Source organism: Schistocerca americana, unplaced genomic scaffold, assembly GCF_021461395.2.
Source record: "Schistocerca americana isolate TAMUIC-IGC-003095 unplaced genomic scaffold, iqSchAmer2.1 HiC_scaffold_137, whole genome shotgun sequence".
In the NCBI taxonomy this organism is placed as follows: domain Eukaryota; kingdom Metazoa; phylum Arthropoda; class Insecta; order Orthoptera; family Acrididae; genus Schistocerca; species Schistocerca americana.
In genome coordinates, this window is record NW_025725449.1 from 167501 (window position 1) to 175000 (window position 7500).

At 53.8% G+C, this 7500-nt stretch overlaps 3 non-coding genes across 3 annotated transcripts in view; all 3 read right to left on the minus strand.

The window, feature by feature from the left end:
* LOC124566115 overlaps positions 1 to 363 on the minus strand; it is a 4222-nt gene extending 3859 nt beyond the window's left edge. The window contains exon 1 of the ribosomal RNA XR_006970787.1: positions 1 to 363. This exon is cut by the window's left edge and continues 3859 nt beyond it. This is a non-coding gene — a ribosomal RNA (large subunit ribosomal RNA).
* A 188-nt stretch (positions 364 to 551) lies between these two features.
* Positions 552 to 706, minus strand: LOC124566147. Its single transcript, XR_006970802.1, has one exon. It is a non-coding gene; the product is annotated as a 5.8S ribosomal RNA (ribosomal RNA).
* A 351-nt stretch (positions 707 to 1057) lies between these two features.
* Positions 1058 to 2967, minus strand: LOC124566096. The gene has a single exon (XR_006970770.1). It is a non-coding gene; the product is annotated as a small subunit ribosomal RNA (ribosomal RNA).
* Between the last annotated feature and the right edge of the window lie 4533 nt (positions 2968 to 7500).

Sequence of the window (7500 nt, forward strand, 5' to 3'; positions counted from 1 at the left end):
TTGTTCGCTATCGGTCTCGTGGTCATATTTAGTCTCAGATGGAGTTTACCACCCACTTGGAGCTGCACTCTCAAGCAACCCGACTCGAAGGAGAGGTCCCGCCGACGCTCGCACCGGCCGCTACGGGCCTGGCACCCTCTACGGGCCGTGGCCTCATTCAAGTTGGACTTGGGCTCGGCGCGAGGCGTCGGGGTAGTGGACCCTCCCAAACACCACATGCCACGACAGGCGGCAGCCTGCGGGGTTCGGTGCTGGACTCTTCCCTGTTCGCTCGCCGCTACTGGGGGAATCCTTGTTAGTTTCTTTTCCTCCGCTTAGTAATATGCTTAAATTCAGCGGGTAGTCTCGCCTGCTCTGAGGTCGTTGTACGAGGTGTCGCACGCCACACCGCCAGCCGGCTGTGCACGCTACCGAGTAAGTACCGGTATGCGAACCGCCAGGCGACGGGCGCGCATCGCACGTTTCAGGAGGCGCGGCCGGCCCCACAGGCGGCCGCGACGCTCCCAGGTCTGCGAAGCGGGGCAAACGCCGCGCGCTTCAGTATACGTAGCCGACCCTCAGCCAGACGTGGCCCGGGAACGGAATCCATGGACCGCAATGTGCGTTCGAAACGTCGATGTTCATGTGTCCTGCAGTTCACATGTCGACGCGCAATTTGCTGCGTTCTTCATCGACCCACGAGCCGAGTGATCCACCGTCCTGGGTGATCTTTTCTTAGTTTCCACTGTCTCTTTCAAGACAGTTGCATAGGCGGGACGTAGGCGTGTGGCGGCCCCTGTTCAAGCGTTCTGTGTCCAACGGCCTCACGGCCGATGGGCGTCGTACGGCTCCACACCGGAGCGGACAGGCAGTCGGGCGAAAGTCATTCAAAACCGGCGCCAGGCGCCAGGTGCCGCAGGCCAGCCGCTCCAGCGCTTCAGCGCTCGTACCACACAACATTGGCGTTAGTTTTGAGAAGCACGCGTGGTTCCGCACGCGGCGCACGGCTACTGCGAGCCGTACAGGTAGCGTGTTGCGCGACACGACACGCACATCGAACGACATGCAGTCTAGTCGGTAATGATCCTTCCGCAGGTTCACCTACGGAAACCTTGTTACGACTTTTACTTCCTCTAAATGATCAAGTTTGGTCATCTTTCCGGTAGCATCGGCAACGACAGAGTCAATGCCGCGTACCAGTCCGAAGACCTCACTAAATCATTCAATCGGTAGTAGCGACGGGCGGTGTGTACAAAGGGCAGGGACGTAATCAACGCGAGCTTATGACTCGCGCTTACTGGGAATTCCTCGTTCATGGGGAACAATTGCAAGCCCCAATCCCTAGCACGAAGGAGGTTCAGCGGGTTACCCCGACCTTTCGGCCTAGGAAGACACGCTGATTCCTTCAGTGTAGCGCGCGTGCGGCCCAGAACATCTAAGGGCATCACAGACCTGTTATTGCTCAATCTCGTGCGGCTAGAAGCCGCCTGTCCCTCTAAGAAGAAAAGTAATCGCTGACAGCACGAAGGATGTCACGCGACTACTTAGCAGGCTAGAGTCTCGTTCGTTATCGGAATTAACCAGACAAATCGCTCCACCAACTAAGAACGGCCATGCACCACCACCCACCGAATCAAGAAAGAGCTATCAATCTGTCAATCCTTCCGGTGTCCGGGCCTGGTGAGGTTTCCCGTGTTGAGTCAAATTAAGCCGCAGGCTCCACTCCTGGTGGTGCCCTTCCGTCAATTCCTTTAAGTTTCAGCTTTGCAACCATACTTCCCCCGGAACCCAAAAGCTTTGGTTTCCCGGAGGCTGCCCGCCGAGTCATCGGAGGAACTGCGGCGGATCGCTGGCTGGCATCGTTTATGGTTAGAACTAGGGCGGTATCTGATCGCCTTCGAACCTCTAACTTTCGTTCTTGATTAATGAAAACATACTTGGCAAATGCTTTCGCTTCTGTTCGTCTTGCGACGATCCAAGAATTTCACCTCTAACGTCGCAATACGAATGCCCCCGCCTGTCCCTATTAATCATTACCTCGGGTTCCGAAAACCAACAAAATAGAACCGAGGTCCTATTCCATTATTCCATGCACACAGTATTCAGGCGGGCTTGCCTGCTTTAAGCACTCTAATTTGTTCAAAGTAAACGTGCCGGCCCACCGAGACACTCACTCAAGAGCACCCTGGTAGGATTGCAACGGGGTCCGCCTCGGGACGCACGAGCACGCACGAGGCGCGTCGCACGCCTTCGGCTCGCCCCACCGGCAGGACGTCCCACGATACATGCCAGTTAAACACCGACGGGCGGTGAACCAACAGCGTGGGACACAAATCCAACTACGAGCTTTTTAACCGCAACAACTTTAATATACGCTATTGGAGCTGGAATTACCGCGGCTGCTGGCACCAGACTTGCCCTCCAATAGATACTCGTTAAAGGATTTAAAGTGTACTCATTCCGATTACGGGGCCTCGGATGAGTCCCGTATCGTTATTTTTCGTCACTACCTCCCCGTGCCGGGAGTGGGTAATTTGCGCGCCTGCTGCCTTCCTTGGATGTGGTAGCCGTTTCTCAGGCTCCCTCTCCGGAATCGAACCCTGATTCCCCGTTACCCGTTACAACCATGGTAGGCGCAGAACCTACCATCGACAGTTGATAAGGCAGACATTTGAAAGATGCGTCGCCGGTACGAGGACCGTGCGATCAGCCCAAAGTTATTCAGAGTCACCAAGGCAAACGGACCGGACGAGCCGACCGATTGGTTTTGATCTAATAAAAGCGTCCCTTCCATCTCTGGTCGGGACTCTGTTTGCATGTATTAGCTCTAGAATTACCACAGTTATCCAAGTAACGTGGGTACGATCTAAGGAACCATAACTGATTTAATGAGCCATTCGCGGTTTCACCTTAATGCGGCTTGTACTGAGACATGCATGGCTTAATCTTTGAGACAAGCATATGACTACTGGCAGGATCAACCAGGGAGCTGCGTCAACTAGAGCTGAGCAGCCGGCCGCCCGGGAGTGTGTCCCGGGGGCCCGCGCGAACACGCAAGCGTCCGCTCAATTATTCTGCAAACAGGAGGAGGCTGAGCTCCCCTGCACAATACACCTCGAAACCCTCTCAGGTCCCGGCGGCGCGCAGCGCCGTCCTAAGTACTTGGTCGGGTTCGAGAGAGGCGCAATCGCCCGGAGTTTGGCGAGTAGACGCTTTAGGTGCGACCACCCGTGCTCCCAACTGAGCTTGCCGCTGCCGACAGAGGCCCGGGAGCGTGCTGTCGTGGCATTGCCGGCGGGAGACAACACGCGCCACCTACGGTGACCGGCAGCTCCAACGCCAGCGCCACAGAAGGACAAAAGCCCCACTTGGGTGCCGAAGCGAACTCTCCCAGCACAGCGCACGCGCCAACACGTCCGCACAGCTGCGATACAAACCACCTGCGAGAACCGCAGAGGCGACCGAGCAGCAGACGGCGTTGCGGCGCCGAGCGCCGGGCGGCGGCGCATCCTCAGCGCACACAGTCCTCAATCGGACCAGCACACTGCAGATGTCCACCGCGCTTCGCACCGGGCCCGCGAGGACCTACTTTGGCCGCACGGCGCCGCGTGCAGGGTGCGCCGGCGCGCAGCTGCGCCGCCTGCCGCCTCCGTCGGCCGGCGCGCCTGCCACTGGCCGCCCCCACCAGCCGGCTGTAGCGCGTGCGCCCACGCACCGCGCGGCCAGCACGCCGGGAGGCCCCCCCTCACCGGCCGGGGACGGTCCCACCCAGCCACCGCCGCGTATCGCTTCACACCCAGATGCCATTCACGTTCGTGGGCATGGTGGGTATCGCTGGAACAACCGGTTGGTAGCTCAACCGATCGTCGCCATCACTGATTCACCTCTAGCGAGAACAACCGCACCACAACGGTTTACCAGTTGTTCATTTGCATAACGTCACCAGCAAACGTAGGCGTCCATCGCCATTTGCAAATTCAACGATTGTTGCATGCCTGTGTCAGGTGTCACGACACACTATGTCTGCCCACATACACGCAACAACATGTGCACGCTTCGCGAACACGTGGAAGGTGGCCCCCGTACGTATGCGATGTCCATTGCGCGAACGACTGTCAACCGGCCTCTGTCGCATGTCGCAGATGTGGAACGCAGTGCACCATGCTATCACGGTGTGTGAGAAGAGACGACTACGTCTGACAACACGCGCCACTACATCAACAGACGGCTCATGCTGATCGCCATCCAGGGCATACCACACTGCAATCCAGCTCTTATAGGGAGACGACACGTAGCTGAGTGCACAACATTTGGACCGCATGGTTCGCCGTTGTTGGCGCAGTCGTTGTACGGTCACATGTACCACGATGTATCATTCAGTACATGAGGACCAATGTGCAGTACAGTGTGTGATTTGGACGTACAACATCAGCGGACAGTTGACACAGGCCGTACCACAGCGTAGGCTAAGTGCTTCGCACATGCGAATGCCAATGAACAACTGCAAATGCCAATGAACAACTGCAAAGGGCATTGAGCATGTACGTCCTGCTGCCATCCACATTACAGTGTATAGCTGCAAGGTGTTTAACATGAAGCGATACACTGGGGACCGGGCAGTGCGAGTAGCAAACTATATTGCGGGGGTTGCAGTTAGGCAACACTACACTAATTTAACGCGTCGTATGACAATTACAGAGCAGGTTAAGGCCCAACGTGTGTTGGGTTAAGGCCCAACGTGTGTTGGGTTAAGGCCCAACGTGTGTTGGGTTAAGGCCCAACGTGTGTTGGGTTAAGGCCCAACGTGTGTTGGGTTAAGGCCCAACGTGTGTTGGGTTAAGGCCCAACGTGTGTTGGGTTAAGGCCCAACGTGTGTTGGGTTAAGGCCCAACGTGTGTTGGGTTAAGGCCCAACGTGTGTTGGGTTACGTTAAGGGGCAATGTGGGTTACGTTAAGGGGCAATGTGGGTTACGTTAAGGGGCAATGTGGGTTACGTTACGGCGCAATATAGGTTACGTTACGGCGCAATATAGGTTACGTTAAGGCGCAATATCGGTTACGTTAAGGCGCAATACAGGTTACGTTAAGGCGCAATACAGGTTACGTTAAGGCGCAATACAGGTTACGTTAAGGCGCAATACAGGTTACGTTAAGGCGCAATACAGGTTACGTTAAGGCGCAATACAGGTTACGTTAAGGCGCAATGCAGGTTACGTTAAGGCGCAATACAGGTTACGTTAAGGCGCAATACAGGTTACGTTAAGGCGCAATACAGGTTACGTTAAGGCGCAATACAGGTTACGTTAAGGCGCAATACAGGTTACGTTAAGGCGCAATACAGGTTACGTTAAGGCGCAATACAGGTTACGTTAAGGCGCAATACAGGTTACGTTAAGGCGCAATACAGGTTACGTTAAGGCGCAATACAGGTTACGTTAAGGCGCAATACAGGTTACGTTAAGGCGCAATACAGGTTACGTTAAGGCGCAATACAGGTTACGTTAAGGCGCAATACAGGTTACGTTAAGGCGCAATACAGGTTACGTTAAGGCGCAATACAGGTTACGTTAAGGCGCAATACAGGTTACGTTAAGGCGCAATACAGGTTAGGTTAAGGCGCAATACAGGTTAGGTTAAGGCGCAATACAGGTTAGGTTAAGGTACGACATAGGTTAGGTTAAGGTACGACATAGGTTAGGTTAAGGTACGACATAGGTTAGGTTAAGGTACGACATAGGTTAGGTTAAGGTACGACATAGGTTAGGTTAAGGTACGACATAGGTTAGGTTAAGGTACGACATAGGTTAGGTTAAGGTACGACATAGGTTAGGTTAAGGTACGACATAGGTTAGGTTAAGGTACGACATAGGTTAGGTTAAGGTACGACATAGGTTAGGTTAAGGTACGACATAGGTTAGGTTAAGGTACGACATAGGTTAGGTTAAGGTACGACATAGGTTAGGTTAAGGTACGACATAGGTTAGGTTAAGGTACGACATAGGTTAGGTTAAGGTACGACATAGGTTAGGTTAAGGTACGACATAGGTTAGGTTAAGGTACGACATAGGTTAGGTTAAGGTACGACATAGGTTAGGTTAAGGTACGACATAGGTTAGGTTACGGTACGACATAGGTTAGGTTACGGTACGACATAGGTTAGGTTACGGTACGACATAGGTTAGGTTACGGTACGACATAGGTTAGGTTACGGTACGACATAGGTTAGGTTACGGTACGACATAGGTTAGGTTACGGTACGACATAGGTTAGGTTACGGTACGACATAGGTTAGGTTACGGTACGACATAGGTTAGGTTACGGTACGATATAGGTTAGGTTACGGTACGATATAGGTTAGGTTAAGGTACACATTGTTGTAAGGAAAGGTTTAATGGGGGGCGGGGCGGGGCGGCCGGTTTGTTGATTGTGATTATAGTAAGTGGATGCCTGCGGCATCATCTGATTTGCCACGTCAGGATGCACCTTTGGCTCATGACAGGCGGCGCTCTCATTCCATGCTTGTGGCAGACCTGTGTCTTTCATTCCTGCCATTGTTTGTGTGCTGTGAGAGGAGGCAGTATTGTGATGTTGGGTGCACCCCTGTGTAGGACATGTGTGGGTGTTGGTGGCTTGGCTGAGCAATGGTGGTTGTCGGGTGGGTGGGATATTCTGTTTTCTGAGTGGACCTCCCAGTCTGGTTATGACAGTGTGGATTGTCTAATGTGGCGGAGAGGATGCACTGGGTGTTGTTCCATGCTGGTGCTTACATATTGTCTGTGTGCGTGTTACAGGCAGAGAGTAGTGCGTGATAAGGGTGTGTGGCTGACGTGTGGTTGTGATTGTGAGCAGAGTCTTTCAGCATGTATACGGACAGTTGTATACATTATCTGTATTCTGATGGCTCTATCTATTACTAATCAGCGCCGTGTATACGTTTAATCCGGTTCCAGTCGAAACTGTTGTATCTCTGTACATTAGTGACACGGCGAGCCCGCTATGTAGTTACTCGTCTCGGCAGCTTCCACCGGTGTATGGCAAATGATTATAAGGAATCAGTCTAGTCGTCAATACCGATGGTGTGACGTCACATGTCTGGGGTGGGGGACGCTGCGCCCTTCCGGTGGGTCATGGCCTAGAAAGACTCTTCCCACGCAGGGGGGCGTGGACTGTCATTGACTCTTCCAGGTAATATACTTGCCGTACGTTCTTGCGACTGCGAGTGCAACGCTCACCGGTACCGACATGGATGGAGCGCCTCCTAGCTGACCGCTCAGCATCGGCATTCGTACAGAGAGCAACGCGGTCGCGTCTCTAGCTCGTAACTGGTACAGCCCGCAGCTCATGTATAGGGACAGCGGGAATGTCGCATATTGGAGATAACTCTTCATGAAACGCATGTTATAGGGGTGGATTGCACATTGCGACTGCGGGAAAAGTCCGCCGTTCATCCGCTGGAGTTGCGAGTTGGGCGGTTGGAGTGGGGCGCAGGTGGAGTGATTGCCGGTCCACGATTTCGTGCGG